The sequence below is a fragment of the Lagenorhynchus albirostris genome, chromosome 10 (assembly GCF_949774975.1).
Source record: "Lagenorhynchus albirostris chromosome 10, mLagAlb1.1, whole genome shotgun sequence".
In the NCBI taxonomy this organism is placed as follows: Eukaryota; Metazoa; Chordata; class Mammalia; order Artiodactyla; family Delphinidae; genus Lagenorhynchus; species Lagenorhynchus albirostris.
The window spans coordinates 46,832,096-46,846,746 of record NC_083104.1 but is presented as its reverse complement, the minus strand read 5'-3'; positions in this window follow the sequence as shown (position 1 = coordinate 46,846,746).

The window sequence follows — 14,651 nt, the reverse complement described above, 5'->3', positions numbered from 1 at the left end:
CATGCCACAACTAAGCCCCAGGGCGGCCAAAATAAATAAGTAAGTAAGTAAATATTAAAGAAAAAAATGAATGATCTAAATCACCAAAAAAACTTCATATGGACAGGTGCTTTGCAATATACTTAAATATTTCAATCCAAATGATCTTTAATTCAGTATTTAAATGAATAAACTTCAATTTTCTAAAGAATGCTCTTGTCTCTACTGGCCACATGTAACACTTGGAGCAGTTGAAAGGTAGGTGGTACAACTGAGAAGATGAACTTTTAATTTATTTATTTTTATTTTATTTTATTTTACTTTTTACTGAAGTATAGTTGTTTTACAATGTTGTGTTAGTTTCAGGTGTCCAGCAAAGTGATTCAGTTATACATATATCTATATCTACATATCTCTCTATATATCTATTCTTTTTCAGATTCTTTTCCCTTATAGGTTATTACAAAATATTGAGTAGAGTTCCCTGTGCTATACAGTAGGTCCTTGTTGATGATCTATTTTATATATATTAGTGTGTATTTGTTAATCCCAAACTCCTAATTTACCCCTCCCCACCTTTCCCCTTTGGTAACCATAAGTTTGTTTCCTATGTCTGTGGGTCTTCTTTTGAACTTTTAGTTTTATATCATCTTCATTAATATAATTTAAATTTTAAAATAAGAATAGAATAAATAAATAAAATAAGAATAAGGTAGTAGTGTAGTTCATACACTGGGAAAGTACATCGTTTCACATATCACACATAAACACATCGCTGATCTAGTCGGTGTCAATGGATGGATTCCAAGAGATTATTTACAGAGAGGAGTAAATAAAACTAGAATCAACCAGGTTTGGGGTAGTGGGATGACAGGGTGGCGTGATCGGATAGATCAGAGAATGTCTGACCCTGAGGCCAGCCTGTTCTCAGGGGGCGTCATATGCTGGCTCAGGGTGAGGGAGGTCCAAAGTTCAGGAACCTAAAGGGAGGAGAGAAGCTTAACCAAAGTTTGGTAGACAAGCATTTTGTTACAATTGATCAGTGGGGACAAACAGTTCATTTAATTATGCGGCAAAGAAAGGGAATTTTGAGAGTCTGGCCTTGTCATGGATAAATAAGAAGCACCTGGGAGTCTTATCTCAGTTATGGCGGAAAAGGTGGTTCTTTGCCGTTAGCAGTTTTCTGGAACACAAAGGGTGGAGTGGGTGGGGTTTCCTTAACCTTCCCTGCTCTGCAGGATCGCAGGGCTTAGGTAAACTTCAACATTGGCACCACTCAAAGATGGGATATTCCTTCCAGGCGCTTCCCTGGTTTCATTCTCCTCCTGACACTTCCAACACGTGCCATATGGTGTGCTTGTTCATTGTCGGTCTGTTCCAGCCCGCAGCTGGAGCAGGGTCTTCCTCCACGCCCTGCTGTATCCCTCCTGCTGAAAATAGTGCCTGGCCCAGAGTACACGTTCGTTGGATGCATGGGGCCTGAAATCTCCTTTTTGAGCAGTTGTGGAATGGTGGGACTGTCAGAGTCGAGGCTCAGGAAGGCTGATCTGGAAGAGCTGAGCATGCAGGAAGGAGGTAACCAAGCAGAGGGCCCTCTCCACAGCCATTACGTTAGAGCGAAACACTAGAAAAGCAAGTGGCGGGTTCAAGAGACCCCGAGGAAGAACAATTCCTCTTCGAGAGACAAGAGAGTGTCTTATTGATCTCTCTTCTTCCGGCACCCAGCGTGATGCCTGGCCACCGGTCGAGCCTTAGAAGTAACAGTCAGCTAACGTTTATGGTGGCTCAAACGGATATTCAAGGGAGAGAGCTGCCGCTCTGCTGAATCCTTCCCCTTTGTGAGGAGGTATTTTCTGACATAAGCCCAGCAAGGGTGGCTTCCAGGAAACCACTTGGGGAGTTTGATCTGGACTCCATCCAGTTGGGAGACCCAGAACTGAGGCCTGACCCATGCCTCAGAAAACTAAAGTGAACCACAAATGGAGCCTGACATCCTGCTACCCCAGAAAATCCATAGTGGGAAAAAGCTGACTCTCTGCCTTGGAGCCAGTAGGCTGGCCAGGTGGGGACGGGTCTGCACTCCTAGAACTAGTCTGGGCAGGAGACTGGACAGCATACACCATGCACCAGATGGGACCATACAGGGGAGAGCTGACATGAGGGAGTCTTGGTCATGTCTAGTAGGGTCAGCTCATAGGATGGGGTGTCCTTAGGAGGAGGAGGCTGGGTGCCCGGTGGCTAAGGAAAGAGTTTCAAGGACTACCTGGAAAAGAGATGCACCTGCTCAGGTTCAGGGACAAGAGGAGGCTCTGCAGAGCCCATGAGAGATGACTTTGACCACTGCTTCTCTCTGAGACAACTAGCAAGGGAGGAAAAGCAAAGGGAGACAGGAAAAGCAGTGAGCTGGAAAAGAGGGGCAAGGAGAAAGGGGATCCCTCTTCCCATTGGAGGCTTTCATCTGGGAGCAGGAATGAGCCGAGAGGGGAGACAGTGCAGAGCCAACTGACAACCACGGTTGTCGAGACCAAGACCATCGTGAGGGACTAGACACTTTAATTTCTGTGATCAAGATTATCTATGGCTAAGAGCAACAGAGGACTATCTGTGAGTGACCAGAACATTCTCATCCTGCCCAAGTCTTCACCCAGGCTCTTAGAATATTACTCCTCACTGTAGGAAGTCTGAAGGGACAGAGGAAAACAAAAGAATAGTTGTGGTCCCACACCTATGTAGCGCTTGCTCAATACAGTTTATACATTTGTTAACGTATCACGATCTGAGTGTGCTCTATGTGGGACATGGTGTTTAATATCCCCCTACCAACCCTACAAGGAAGGGCTTGTTGCCACTGAAGGATGCTTGATCAGGACACTGAGGCTCAGAGGGGTGTCCTCTCAGTGGGTTGGAGCAGGGCGGAGATTCACACCTGCATTGCCCATCAAGTTCATCACTGAATCACAAGCTCCCTTGAATGTATTTCTCTAGTGCTTAAGCCATCAACGCATTTTATCTTTATGGTCATGCCATGAAGTGGGCCAGTGCATGGTGACAGGCCCAATTTTGCAAAGGAAAATGATTTGGAGAGAATCAGTATTGCTCATGGCCACTGGCTCTGTGACCAGGTTTTGCATTCTTGCTCTCTGCTGGGCCTTCTGCATTTCTCTAGGGTGCCTTTCAGATATTAACTTTTGCTACACCTTGAAAGTTATGCTTGGAGACAATTTTCTATTCACTTTAACTTTTTAAAAAATTGTGAAATGCAGCACACATACAGAAACGTATTTAGAAATGCAGCACACGTACAGAAAGGTATTTGGAACACATGTTCGGCTTAAATGAAGGTCTAGGTAACCACCATCAGTTCAAGAAGCAACATTTCAGCACCCTAGATACCCCATGTGCCTTGAACACAGCCCTGCCTCTTCAAGCAAAGATAGTCACCATCCTGTGTTTTACAGCATCTTCTTGATTTGCTTTTACAGTTTCGTTCCTTATGTGTATGTCTCTAAACACTATAGCGTCGCCGCTTTTCAACTTTATATTAACCGAGTTGTAATGATGTATTCTTTTGTGTCTACTTTTTACTCAACGTTGTTTTAAAAGTTCATCTATACTGTTCCATGTAACTCCAGGCTTTTTTCATTGCTGTACAATAAACTTCATTGTATGACCATACCAAAGTTATTGAATCCATTTATTATTGGATAGTAGGTTATTTCCAGTTTTGAACAGTTACAGACAAGACTATGTTTCTGTATGTGCACATATGAACACGTTTTCTAGGGTGTTGTGGAATTTCTGGGTCATGGGCTGTGGCCATGGCAATATATATGCGGTAGCTCATGCTGGCCCATGAAGCCAAACATTAAATTTTCAGGAATTTTGTAATTAACACAGCTCTTATTAAAAACTAAATTATATAAACTTGCAATTAATTATATTTCTAAAAAAGACTCATCACTTCCTAGTTTTTACACCATGGAAATCAGCAAACACTATAAATTAGGGCTTTGCTTCCAGAGAGCTGGCTGTTGAACATTTCACAGCTCTCACTGGATGTGTGTCCTTAAATTTATCAGATAATTCCAAATTATTTTCAAAGCTGTTGTACCAATTTACATTCCCACCAGCAATTTCAGAGTCCCTGTACATCTCTGCCAACACTTTAAATATATTCTGGTGGGCATGTAGCAGTATCTAATTGTGGTTTTAATTTGTATTTCGCTTCAGCACTTGTCTTGCTTATCGGCTATTTGGATATTCTCTTTCTGTGAAGTGCTGCTTCAAGTCTTCTGCTCATTTTTCTCTTATGTTGACTGTCTTTTTCTTACTGTTTTCTAGGAGATTCTTTCTCTGACAAACGATGTGAACCCCGTTGATCACGTGTATCTCTTTTTCCCACTACTTTTTTGGTTGTAAAACAGGAACAGAAAATCCACATAAAATATAGCTTAATAAATTATAAAACAAATACCCTTGCAATCATTTCCCAGGTCTAGAAATAGACCTTTGTCATCTATTTTGGCAGCACGTTTGTGCCTTGTGCAATCACAGCTCTTCGTCGCTTTTCTTTATAGTTTTAACCCCAAAATGTGTATCCTTATATGCAGTAATTTAGCTTGCTCCTGAAAAATAAATGTCTTTGAAATCTTTTAAACTACAGGTTTCCACCACCTCCCTTTTTCATTTTGCAATTTGAAGAAATTGAATCATTTGTCCTCTAAAGCAGCGGTTCCCAACTTTTTTGGCACAAGGGACCGGTTTTGTGGAGGACAATTTTTCCACGGACCAGGGGTGGGGGATGGTTTTGGGATGATTCAAGCTCATTACATTTATTGTGCACTTTATTTCTATTATGATTACATTGTAAGATATAATGAAATAATTATACAACTCACCATAATGCTGACCGGAGGTGGAGCGCAGGCAGTAATGCAAGCGATGGGGAGTGCTTGTAAAGACAGATGAAGTTTTGCTCTCCCAGCGCTCACCTCCTGCGGTGTGGCCCGGTTCCTAACAGGCCATGGAAGGCTACCGATCCATGGCCTGCGGGTTGGGGACCCCTGCTCTAAAGTTTCCCATAGATTGGATTTTGCTGATGGCATCCCTATAGTGTAATTTGTCACTGTCTTCTGTTCTCTGAATTTTGAGACGGTCCAATTCAGGTTCTTTTTTTTTCCAAGATAATTTCATAGGCGGCAATGCCTTTTTGCATTGGGAGGCACATAATGTCTGCTCACCTCTTCTTCTGTGGTATTATTAGCCTTTGATGCTGCATGCATTAGTTCATTGGGGAGTGCAGAGTGGTGATCTTCTAAATCTATTATTCTTTTATGTACTAGCTGGATAGCTACTTCCATACAGAGAAACTTCCCCTCATCAACTAGTTGGTTACCTAGTGGTTCCATCTATATAGAAAAAACAGGGAAATTCTTTGGTTCAATTTACTACTTTTTAAAAAGAGTTTGTTCTTTATCATGCTCCAGAGCTGACTTCTTTCCTTTTAGTAACATTTCATAATGGATTTACTGATCACTTAACATATTTGAATATTTCTGTTTATTACCATTATATCTTTTCATTACTGTGTAAATTCTCTCATCTATGGCCTGTGCCTCGTCAAGTCCTTAGAAACACAATCTTGTTAATCTTTTTAATTTATTTTTTTTTTATATTTTGGCTGTGTTGGGTCTTCGTTTCTGTGCAAGGGCTTTCTCTAGTTGCGGCGAGTGGGGGCCACTCTTCATCGCGGTGTACGGGGCTCTCACTGTTGCGGCCTCTCTTGTTGCGGAGCACAGGCTCCAGACGCGCAGGCTCAGTAGTTGTGGCTCACGGGCCCACTTGCTCCGCAGCATGTGGGATCTTCCCAGACCAGGGCTCGAACCCGTGTCCCCTGTATTGGCAGGCGGGTTCTCAACCACTGCGCCACCAGGGAAGCCCAATCTTGTTAATCTTTGATAGCTTCCTTAACTTTCTGACATGACAAGATGTTCCAGACTCATCTAGCACATTTTCTATCTTGCCCCTGGAATCATCCATTTCTCCAAGAAGCCCTGGTTTCTTTTAACAGAAAATGGTGTTTCAAGGCCATAGTCTGGGTGCTAGGGGTGCTCATTGCTAACAAGTTGGTCATGATTTCTAGACCTCTTCAGCAGAGTTAGGAAGCTAAATGAAAATACCCTGAGTTCATGCTCATACTTTTATTTCAAATTCATGAGTGCGGGATTTTTACTTAACTTCTTTCATCTTATCTCTGTAGTTTCCTTTCTTCCATATAGAGAATCCTGGTTCTCAAGGATACAGAAGATGATAGATTGGAATATTCGTAATTACACATTTGCTCTCCTACATCACACGCACTGTACTCTCAGAGCTACAAAACCAATGCTGCTACCGCCACCGACGTGAATGCTGAAGACAGCTAACTTTTCCATGTGCTTTCTCCATTCTCTCTGCTTTTAATGGTTTGCTCTATCTATATTGCCAGAGCAAATAGATATTACATCTTGTATTCTCTCCCTTATAATCCTGATTCCCTATAAGCAGGAGGTTACCCCGGAATGTTTAGGCTAAAACTGACACTTGAGCATTTCCTATATACAAGAACTCTACATATTAAAAAGAGCAGATTTCAAAGAAAAGGGAGGCACACTTGACCAAGGTCATATATTATACAGACGTATTTTCATCTTTGTGAACATGTACACTCTTCCCTCCCTTTAACTGACATCTTGGGTTATGCTAATTGCGTAATTAGAATGCTAATTGCATAATTAGAATGCTAATTGCATTCTAACAATCTCACTAGATGGTGTGTTAGCATAAAGAATGTGAAAGTAAGATAACGGTCATGGCTGTTTCCAGGTTCTTTTTTTTTTTTTTTTTGCGGTATGCGGGCCTTTCACTGTTGTGGCCTCTCCCGTTGTGGAGCACAGGTTCCGGATGCGCAGGCTCAGTGGCCATGGCTCACGGGCCCAGCCGCTCCGCGGCATTTGGGATCTTCCCAGACCGGGGCACGAAGCCGCGTCCCCTGCATCGGCAGGCCGACTCTCAACCACTGCGCCACCAGGGAAGCCCCTTCCAGGTTCTTAAGCAGACAAATAACAGACATACAGAAAACTTCTAGAGTTTGGAGGATTACAAAAGGAAGGGCAATTCTTAGAGGAAGTGCAAAGTTTTGTTTTCAAAGTTTGTATCTCTTTTGAGAAAAAAAAAACACCACATGCCTTTTGTTAAGCATTCTAACAATATAGAAATATATTTTCAGAAAATTATTCAAACTCACATCACGCAGAGGGACTCCTAAAGTTGGAATTCCATATTGTCAATTAAAACTTCAGTTCTGATTATGTTACTTTTCATCATAACTTCCACCAGAACTTCCAACATTCTCAAAGTCACTTCAGATAAAGAAAAGAAACAAACAAGCTATACTTGGCATCATGAAAATGCAACTCAGATGTCTTGATAAATATAGTAATATGTTCCCTAAGTGGAAGCTGTCGGGAAATTACTGGTGTACTGTAAGTTGTACAATGTGGTCATCAAATGCAAGCTCTACCTGTAGAAAAGCAGAGCAGCAATTTCCCTGCCCCAATGTACTTGGTAATGCAGGTGTAAGTGACAGGAAAACAGATAATCAGGTTCAGGAAATGAAATCAATTAATCATGCAAACCCCCCCTATTTATCTAAGTTGTATTGGTGCTGACATTTGTACTTCACTCCTATCATTATCCCATCAGACAAAGCAAACAGCAGCTCAGCCATTCTCATTTGTATACATTTTCCAGAGCCTTTGGTACCTGCTTTGACTTTCTCAAAAATCATTTACCTAAAAGGTCAGCACTTCCAGTTGGAAGTTAATAGCAAACTTCTGACTTTACGCAGATACAACTCCAACTTTCATCTGGTGTATTCACAACAGGGAGCACACAGTTTACCTCAGAGAGCTAGGTCTTTGTTGAAACTGAAATCCTTTGCTCTTCATGAAATCAGTGGCTTCAGGCAATGTAACCATCTTTGCATATACACTAAAATTTAGGAAGACACCTCTATTCGCCTGCAGTTCTACCTAAGTCCCTACTGAAACTACTGCCCTTTCCTATGCACAGTATTTCTGCCAATGACAAACATCCTTGACCAAAGACATCAGCCTCACCTGGGGACTTGCTGGAGTGCAAGTCCTTCTGAGACAGAAACACTGGGCTGAGGCCCTGCAATGGGTGTTTTAACAAGCCCTGCGGGGGATTCTCACGCACATTCACGTTTGAGAACTGCCATCTAAGATCTGGGTGAGAAGTCACTTCCTGCATGCCTTGTGAGACTAAATGAGGTAAGATTCTGCAGGGTGCTTGGCTTAAATATGCTCCAGAAGCGTTTGTTCCCCTGAGTAGAATCCAGACTTTTAAAAATCGACTGCCCTGTCACTGCGATAAGCCACGTTCACACTTTATGGGTCTGTGGTTTTTCCCTGATACTGGCTTGGCCCCCAGTCACTGCTTACCTGCCCTACGATTCACCTTGAAGTCAGCTGGAGCCGCTACAGAAAGTTACAAACCAACCCTAAATCATTTAGCACTTGCGACCCTTTATGTGGCTTACCCACACAGGTAGCAGACCCCTTCTAAGCAGCGTGACCTGGTTTGCCCCCCCCACCCAGTCATATCCCCCAGTGATTCTCTCTATCTGTTGCAAGTTGCCCCCCAAACCTCCACCTGCCCCAGCATAACATGTCCGAGCCTTTGGTTTCAAGTGAGGCAAGGAGCCTTCTAAGTTTGGGGGGATACATGGCCCCCTCAATTACTGCCAGGGGGGCCAGTGCAACAGGAAAACAGGGGCACCTGGCCTTAATGCTCTTCAAGCCCCATCCAATGAGCTACACTAGGTACTGTCCATGAGCTCGCCAGCTGTGCCTTCTTCCTGACCAATTTTTCTTCTGGGTCCCTTCAAGTGGGAAGCAGAGCCAGCAGGAAAGCAACTCCAAAGGGCTGTCGTAAAAGGCATCCTTCCTGTCTCCTGCAACTCCCAAGCGGTTATCCAGTTACTTTTATTGCCCCCTTGATCTTCCCAATGAGAGAATGGCAGGAATTTTGGGAGAGGCAGAGACAGGCAGCTGAGAAGTTATGACATGAACACACCAGGCTTTAAGCACATGCTCCTGTAAGTAAACATCAGGTTCTACATCCCAGCCCTCCTGCCTATCCCTGCTCTTTGTTCTTTCCTTGGAGCTCTGCCTTCTCCTAGTCACCTAGTTCTTTCTTAGGACCTCCAAAGGAGTGAGGAGTTCAAACTAGAATAACGTTGAGATGCTCAATTTTTTGTATCTCCCCTTCATCTTAGCCTGAGAGGTGTCTCTCCCTTCTTGACAGATTTTGCTGCCTAGACTGCTCGGCTCAGTTAGGGTTCACAGGGAACAGCTGGCTCAAGGGAAGAGTCTTAGTTTACTGTCTCCACCTGTCAATCTGCCTCCCCTCCCCATCAACCCACCCCAGGTCCCGAACTGCTAGATTTCTTAGTTAACCTCCAATTCAGCATTAGTTCAGACAGTCGGATATTTCACACAGCCCATTGTTTCTTTCTTCATGGAAATTGCCAAACCAGGATAGACATCTCCTAAGAATCACTTTTTCCCTCCCAGAAAAAGGAAATAAAGAGTTCTGGCCTCTGGTTCCTTCTGAGCAGGATTTTGTGAAGGAAAAATTTGGGGAAGAAATCTAGTTTTCAATATTGGATGCTATGATTTTTATAAGTGTGGCAAGTCTTGCCTCCAAAAATTTGATGAGGTTCTAAAATCCCCATAACTCCCTCCTTACCTCATTCTGTATCACTTTAGATAACAGCCACTCCACAATCGAATTGAGAATGTTACACAAAGGCAGTACACACAGAAGGGGGTAAATGGGACCCTTTAGTTACCCATCTACACCCATCACTGTCCAGGTGCCCCTTTGAGAGAAATTTGAGACCCTTAAGTCAAAAGGACGAGTCAGCATACATGGAACAAGAACACACCATCAGTGGCAGATTAGGGCAGAAAGTAGACCAGAAAAGTAATTCCCCTGAGTGCATAGAATGCTAGAGATGTTTGAAAGGCAAGTCCTGACACCAGTGTTAGCTCTACATTCAAGACAACTTGACATAGAGATAGCAAGTTCTTAAGCACAGTACTACTATATTGCCAATACCTAGCTCAAAATTGGGTTTGTTTTTGGTCACAAGTTTTTGACCATTTTCTAGGCTTCTTGATAGACATTCTCTTGGTTACCGACTACACTGTGAGGAATAACAGGAGTCTCAAAATACCTCACAAAGAGCAAAGTACATTAAAAAAAAAAAAGGCTATTTATACCACAGTGTCCCAAGCAAGCAGTTGGGCGTTGTGAGCCTCGATGGAAATGACTAAGAATTAAGGAGGAAAGGGGCTCTGGAATCAACCCCCTCAAAGAGCCTTGAGCCTTGTCTATAAGCTAGAATCGCTATAGAGCTGCTAATTTCACCTCATACCCTACATCCAAAGCCCTTCGTAAGGCTGCAGCCCCTTTCCTGTGCAGGCACTAAAAGTCTCTACCTTTCTGGACTCAAGCTTTGTGCTCTCTCCCCGGGCCTGACCTCACTCCTTGAATCTGTTCAAAGAACTTGTCTTCTTGGCATCCCCACCCACCTACGCCTGAGGACCCCAAGACTGGGAGGCTCTGGCTCAGCCTACCTCTTATAACCACCTTCCTGCTGGTTAGCAGAGTCAGCTCAGCCGAGTGTGTGGCCACATGGAGCCTGTTCATGATCTGGTGCAGGGTGAATTCTGAGCTTAACTTTCTTCCCCCTTCTCCTCCCTTCAGTGTTGAGACTCATAAAATTGAACTATGTTCCATAGTTTAATACTGAATTTCTCATAAAGGTAGAAGGACTGATTTTCACTTGTTACAAACAATTTCATGTAAACGCATAAAAACAAATCTTACCAAATAGTTTAGAATACAAAGGAGAATCAAATCTGTATTTTTTTAAAAAGTGTTAAAATTATGCTTTTAATTGTGAACTATAGCATTCCTAGATAAAATGAATATTTTAATCCATAATTGTAAAGCACATACCCGTGTGACCACCACTAGGGGCCAAAAATAAAGGGAACATTTCCCTATTATGAGAAGCTTCCCCCACTCCCATTCTTTCTTGCCTCTTGTGATAACCATTTCTTTTTTCCTTTACTCCCTATGCATCTGTTCCTAAATGACCTAGTAAAGTTTTGTCTCTTTTTGAACTTTATTTAAATACACCATACTGAGCCATTTTCAACTTGCCAGTCTAACCACTGGCCACCCTGCTACCATGTTCACACCAGCCTCAGTGTTTATAGACTTCATATGACCTTCCTTCTGTGATTTCACTTTTCTTTTTCTTATTCTTATTTTTCAACCTACCTGAATATTCTTCCTACTTCTGCCTATGTTATTTCAGCTCAGTATTACAAGTTCTGCTCAAATGCCAACCCTTCTTGAAGACATCTCCTATTGGGAATTTTCTGATCTTCCAAATCTCTCGTGTACGTACCTACTTCACTCTGTCTTGTATTCCATTGGTTGCTTGGATGTTGGTCTCTTTCTCCCTCGACTACAGTTTACTTGTAGGTGTCTTTTTATTCATTTTAGTAACTACTGCATGGTCTAGCCTGTCATTGGCTTTAGAAGCATCCAATCAATACTGGTTAAATAAATGAAGTTAGTCATAAAGAGATTTTTAAAGTCTCTATTTTAATGAAGATGGAAATTACAATATAAAATTCCATTCCTGATGGTGAGTGGGTCTGCACAGAGCCTGAACCCCTTGTTCGGCTTCTCTTGCCTCCACGGTCACAGATTGTCCCAAAGTCTGAGAGGAGGATGGCGCAACCCTCAACCCCGCCCAAAGCCTCACTGCCACTGCATTTGGGACAGACCCTGGCGGCCGAAATCGTGTCTGCCCTCTGGGCCGCGCGCCAGGTGTTGCTGTCTCTAAGCTGAACCTGGTCACCTTTTTTGAGCAAAGAGCCCTGGGATGTGAAGAAAAGGAGACAACAGTCATACACCCAGCCGTGTGGCTGACAGGGGTCCTGGTGCTCCAGTCGGGTGTCAGGCCTGAGCCTCTGAGGTGGGAGAGCTGAGTTCAGGACGTGGGTCCACCAGAGACCTCCTGGCTCCACGTAATATCAATTGGTGAAATCTCTCTCAGAGATCTCCGTCTCAATGCTAAGACCCAGCTCCACTCAATGACCAGCAAGATACAGTGCTGGACACCCTATGCCAAACAACTAGCAAGACAGGAACACAATCCCACCCACTAGCAAAGAGGCTGTCTAAAATCATAATAAGTTCATAGACACCCCAAAACACACCACTGGATGCAATCATGCCCACCAGAAAGACAAGATCCAGCCTCATCCACCAGAGCACAGGCACCAGTCCCCTCTACCAGAAAGCCTACACAACCCACTGAACCAAACTTACCCACTGGGGGCAGACACCAAAAACAATGGGAACTACGAACCTGCAGGCTGCGAAAAGGAGACACCAAACACAGTAAATTAAGCAAAATGAGAAGACAGAGAAATACACAGCAGATGAAGGAGCAAGGTAAAAACACACCAGACCAAACAAATGAAGAGGAAATAGTCTACCTGAAAAAGAATTCAGAGTAATGATAGTAAGGATGATCCAAAATCTTAGAAATAGAATGGAGAAAATACAAGAAACGTTTAACAAGGACCTAGAAGAGCTAAAGAGCAAACAAACAATAATGAACAACACAATAAATGAAATTTAAAATTCTCTAGAAGGAATCAATAGCAGAATAACTGAGGCAGAAGAACAGATAAGTGACCTGGAAGATAAAATAGTGGAAATAACTACTGCAGAGCAGAATAAAGAAAAAAGAATGAAAAGAATTGAAGAGAGTCTCAGAGACCTCTAGGACAACATTAAACACAACAACATTCGAATTATAGGGGTCCCAGAAGAAGAAGAGAAAAAGAAAGGGATTGAGAGAGTATTTGAAGACATTACAGTTGAAAACTTTCCTCATATGGGAAAAGAAAGAGTCAATCAAGTCCAGGAAGCACAGAGTCCCATACAGAATAAATCCAAGGAGAAACACGCCCAGACACATATTAATCAAACTATCAAAAATTAAAAACAAAGAAAATATATTAATAGCAGCAAGAGAATAGCAACAAATAACATACAAGGGAATCCCCGTAAGGTGAACAGCTGATCTTTCAGCAGAAACTCTGCAAGCCAGAAGGAAGTGGCAGGACACATATAAAGTGATGAAAGGGAAAAACCTACAACCAAGATTAGTCTACCCAGCAAGGATCTCATTCAGATTTGATGGAGAAATTAAAACCTTTACAGATAAGCAAAAGCTAAGAGAATTCAGCACTGCCAAACCAGCTCTACAACAAATGCTAAAGGAACTTCTCTAGGCAGGAAACACAAGAGAAGGAAAAGACTTACAATAACAAACCCAAAACAATTAAGAAAATGGTAATAGGAACATACATATAGATAACTACCTTAAATGTAAATGGATTAAATGTTCCAACCAAAAGACATAGACTGGCTGAATGGATACAAAAACAAGACCTGTACATATGCTGTCTACAAGAGACCCACTTCAGACATAGGGACACATACAGACTGAAAGTGAGGGGATGGAAAAAGATATTCCATGCAAATGGAAATCAGAAGAAAGCTGGAGTAGAAATTCTCATAGCAGACAAAATCGACTTTAAAATAAAGAATATTACAAGAGACAAAGAAGGACTCTACATAATGATCAAGGGAAAAATCCAAGAAGAAGATATAACAATTGTAAATATTTATGCACTCAACATAGGAGCACCTCAATACATAAGGCAAATGCTAACAGACATAAAAGGGGAAATCGACAGTAACACAACCATAGTAGGGGACTTTAACACCCAACTTTTACCAATGGACAGATATTCCAAAATGAAAATAAATGAGGAAACACAAGTTTTAGATGATACATTAAACAAGATGGACTTAATTGATATTTGTAGGACATTCCATCCAAAGAAAGCAGATTACACTTTCTTCTCAAGTGCTCATGGAACATTCTCTAGGATAGATCATATCTTGGGTCAGAAATCAAGCCTTGGTAAATTTAAGAAAATTGGAATCATATCAAGTATCTTTTCTGACCACAACGCTATGAGACTAGATATCAATTACAGGAAAAAAATCTGTAAAAAATACAAACACATGGAGGCTAAACAATACACTACTAAATAACCAAGAGATCACTGGAGAAATCAAAGGGGAAATCAAAAATTACCTAGAAACAAATGACAATGAAAACACGACAACCCAAAAGCTATGGGATGCAGCAAAAGCAGTTCTAAGAGGGAAGTTTATAGCAATACAATCCTACCTCAAGAAACAAGAAACATCTCAAATAAACAACCTAACCTTACACCTAAAGCAATTAGAGCAAGAAGAACAAAAAACCCCCAAAGTCAGCAGAAGGAAAGAAATCATAAAGATCAGATCAGAAATAAATGATAAAGAAATGAAGGAAATGATAGCAAAGATCAATAAAACTAAAACCTGGTTATTTGAGAAGATAAACAAAATTGGTAAACCATTAGCCAGACTCATCAAGAAAAAAAGGGAGAAGA